This window comes from Bidens hawaiensis, unplaced genomic scaffold (assembly GCF_021521415.1).
Source record: "Bidens hawaiensis isolate Kalapana, Puna unplaced genomic scaffold, B.hawaiensis_p1.1 tig00000820_1, whole genome shotgun sequence".
Classification (NCBI taxonomy): domain Eukaryota; kingdom Viridiplantae; phylum Streptophyta; class Magnoliopsida; order Asterales; family Asteraceae; genus Bidens; species Bidens hawaiensis.
Window position 1 is genome coordinate 272,576 of NW_027491048.1, and position 4,390 is coordinate 276,965.

At 34.8% G+C, this 4,390-nt stretch overlaps 1 pseudogene across 1 annotated transcript; it reads right to left on the reverse strand.

Moving 5' to 3' along the window:
• Nucleotides 1-219: 219 nt before the first annotated feature.
• Nucleotides 220-4,390, reverse strand: LOC143540945 (large ribosomal subunit protein uL5c-like; annotated as a pseudogene). Its single transcript, XR_013136670.1, has 4 exons — nucleotides 4,358-4,390; nucleotides 3,932-4,252; nucleotides 1,703-1,903; nucleotides 220-733 (listed from the first exon to the last, which is right to left on the reverse strand). The product of XR_013136670.1 is annotated as a large ribosomal subunit protein uL5c-like (transcript).

Below are 4,390 nucleotides of genomic sequence, written 5' to 3' on the forward strand. Positions count from 1 at the left end.
TTTTCAGTCACCAGTCTACACCCTTTGCATAGACAAAATATACAAAGGTACTTTATTATAAATCTAAAACCTAACAAGCCTATAACCACGTCAACAACCCATTATCTAAGTGGTTTATTATACGCCTAATATTAAACATGCTTATTATAGATAAAACCCACCATTGCAAATGCTTGGTTGTTATTTGTATGCTCCACCCACTAAAAGTAACCCAACCCATTATTCAAATCCTGTCTCTAAACCAATTTTTGTGGCTAAAATGAGGTTTAGAAATATAAAAACTTACTAATTAAGACAAAGTCCATGTTTATATCAGCATGGTACAATTACAACTACACAAGCAAATAATGCATCAAACATTACAACAATTATAACAAAAGATGGATCATCTTCTTGACTTTGCCTTGGTTTTGTGTTGAAATGGTGAGACTTCAACTTCTTCTTCCTAACAATAGTCACCGTGACGGGCCCGGCACCTTCACGGAAGGGCATTCCCATTAAGGCTAGAAGTTTAAAGGCTTCTTTATCGGTTTGAGCTGTTGTGGTTATACACACATCCATTCCTCGTGGTTTACCGAGGGCATCATAGCTTAGTTCTGGGAACACGCTTTGTTCCTTTAGTCCGACACTGTAGTTACCGTGCCCGTCAAAGCTGTTTGGGCTCACTCCTTGAAAATCACGGGGTTCTGGGAAGACCCAAGTTGATGAATCGGTCAAGAAACGCGTGCATCACCTGTAACAGCATGTCAACATATCAAAAATCGTTGATTTACGCTTGTTTAATCTGATTAATTTTGGTTAACATCTGAAAACGAGTCATACAGGTTAAAATTTAAAAGTTATCTGTTTAAATGTGAGCTGATTTATATATTGGTGTGTAAGTGATTTTGGTGGTGTAGAAATCATCTTCACCTTTTAATACATACAAAATTTTTAACCGCTTGACTATTATCTTAATAACACCATCATATTCAAAATAATAAATATTTTGAATATATAAACAAGAATGGTTTTGGGCCAGGCTAATGAATTACCCATTTGGACTTGGGCCTGTTATCCAGCCCACCCAGTTTGGTCACCTCTAAAAAGAGGATGTAAATGAGCCAAGCTGGCTCGTGAGATACTCGAAATCAGCCTGTTAAAAATCCGAATCCATCCGGGCTTAAACGAGCTTGAGCCTTTAAATAAGCTTGTTTAATAAATTAGCTCGAGCTGGCTCGCAAGCCTAAAGGAGCCTATTATTTTAATAACTATTATTTAACGCATTAAATACATATTAATATAATAATATTTATTACTATATGGAAAATTATGATAAAATAACAAAATAATATAGTTATATATAAAATTACAAGCTAAAAGTTTATGAAAATAATTGAAAATGTATATAAAATAACTAAATATGTAATAAATAATAAGCGATCTGAACTCGAGCTTGGAAAAACGACTCACGAGCTCAAGCTCTAGAAAAGAGCTTGAAACGAGCCGAACTCGGGCTCAGCTCGTAGACCCCTAAAAGAGGCATACTTAGACTCTTGGTGCAACAGAACGAATATTTGGAAAGTTTTATGTGACAGCTTTCATCAAATGTTCAAAAAGAAAACTTCTTAAACAAATAATTAAAGGTTGAAACAAGTATTAGTAACTAAATTTTCAAAAATAATGTTTTAGAGTTAACCGACTCTAAAAAGAGAAAACTTACATTTCCCCTAAGGGTGACTGCGATTCCAAGCGTTTGATTTTCTCTGATTTTAAAAGTAGCAATGGCGTTCTTTGCTTTTGTTTTAACAGGCCTTTGTCCTGTGATGAGTGCCATGTCATTTATTGCTGCATCAAGACCTTTGCTATTCTGTGCAGCATCTCCAATACCACAGTTCACCACAATTTTTTCAACCTTCGGGACCTACCATATTTAATAACATACAATATCAAAACAAGAAAAGAAAACTAAACAACAATATTTGAGTTTTGTAAATGTGTGGAATTGACTCAAAATAACCATTGATTATTTGATCACAAAAGACCCAACCATTGACACACACAAAAACACCAATTTTCTTAAATCTTGTGAAATTGAGAAATTATAAAAGAATGATAGATATTTCGTAATAAACAAGCTAACCGCACACTACTTATCTCCAATTTTTTTTATAGGTAACTGTTATGAAAACACCAAAGAAAGAACGATTTCACTTATTACTGAGAAGAGCATGAAATGATTACAAGAAACGAAAACAAAACGGATCAGAACTAGGAAGTGGGAACTAACTCAACAGCTAAACGTCTCGGCTATTTATAGTCCTGATCCCCAAATTCTAATAGCTAACAATCATTAACTAACTGCACTATCGAATTGTCGCATTAGGACCCTCAAGTTTCACTAACAGAACATTAGCATCCAAACTTCTATTTAACCAAATGTTTACTCCCATAGTTGTAACACATTCAATCTCGGAGTTGACATAGATGAGTTTGACTTAATTAGTAGACTTCTGTTGACTGATGCACTATATTAACAGTAATCTTGCTACAAATACTGAGGTCATATGCTTGTCTTCAAAATTCAAGAACGTGTGTTAATTACTTAATTTAAAGAATCTTTTATTTGACCTCAAAAGTCAGAATGTACTAATTTAGAACTCACAAATTCAGATGAACATAGCAATCTCAACTTCATAACATATTACTCACTTTAAAGTAATAAACAATCTGAATTGCTTCTAAATTATCATAAGGACCATTCATATTTAAGGCTTATTTGATCAGGTTAATTAAATTGAATACTTACCTTCCACAATAACACTATTTCCTGAACAAAACTATTTATTGTAACACCTTATCTACGCAGTTAATGCGGAAAAATATCGGATATCGGTCCTAACTGCGGAAAAATATCGGATATCGGTCAAGGACCGATATCAGAGATATCAGTTATCGCAGTGAGATATCGGTGGGATATCGGTAATTTTAATATCATATAAAATCATATATATAGCAATTTAACACTAATAATTCAGTATAGTCTCCCACCATTAACAAATTAACCATTTGCAAATTGCAAAACACTAACAATCGTAGCAAGTAAGAATAGATTAAGACTTAAAACACTAACATTGAACACTAAAAGTTGAAATTAAGACTTAAAACACTAACATTGAACACTAAAAGTTGATGATTAAGACTTAAAACACTGATATCGGGATTATCAGTGATATATCGGTCAAATATTAGTCCAATATAGGTCAAATATCGGTCAATATCGTTGATATTATCGGTACCGATATTCTGAACCGATATTCTGATTTATATATCGCCAAGGGACCGATAACCGATATATCACTGATATATCGGTGATATCGACTGCATAGCACCTTATACATCACCATAACTCAGTTACTCGAGCTCGGATCGATAGAAAGCTCGAAACAAGCCGAGCCCCATCCTCAACAAAGCATGTTTAGTTATCGACTTATTGAGCCCGAGCAAGAGCCTTGTGTGTGAAGCTCATTTAGGCTCGTCGAGCCTTGTGTATTTTTAAGTTTTACGTCTTTTGGACTTCTATGTATTAATTTCACACAGCACAACTGAGCTCGAATCAAGCTTTGGCTCTTTTAACATACTACATGAGTTCGAGCTGAGCTTAGGCCTGTTTAAGTTTTTTCTCAAAAATATATTAAAAAATAATTAAAAGCGTATACAAATTAAATAATAAATAATAAACGAGTCAAGCTCCGACTCAGCTTGTTTACACCCCTAACCTTAACTAACATTTCTCCAAATTCATTCAATCAATTCATCAGTAAAATCAAATACATTACACATAATATACAACAACAACAACAGCATAATCATAATTCATAGAAACTAAAACTTTCAAATACATAAAATTAAACACATTAGCCCTAAACTATAAAAATTATAAAACAAATACCTGATGAAGGTTAGTGTAATTAAACTCTTCCTTAAGCAACGGCACAATCTTCTCGTAATAAGACGTTTTCAGCCGATTAACCTTATCCGCTTCCGATTTATCCACCAGCACTATGCCTGACGCCGCCTCCGCCTTCACCGATAAGCCGCCGTGCCGGTTTCCGAACGACGGAGGTAAGCGTACGGACTTGGCCGTAGACACTGCCGGAAAATGAGAGATGAAGGAAGAAGCAGAGGATGAGTGCCATTGGAGGTGTGTGTGTGTGTGTGTGTGTGTGTGGATAAAGAGATTATTATGTATGGAAATGATACACTTTTGGTCCTGGATAATTTAGCACTTTGATACTTTTAGTACACTAATGGATTAGTAGTCCGTCTGATTATCTTCATTTTCTGAGTATGGAACTGTGAGGTGTTAAGTTGTCACGTCCCGAAGGGATGGGAAAGGAAGTTCGTACAT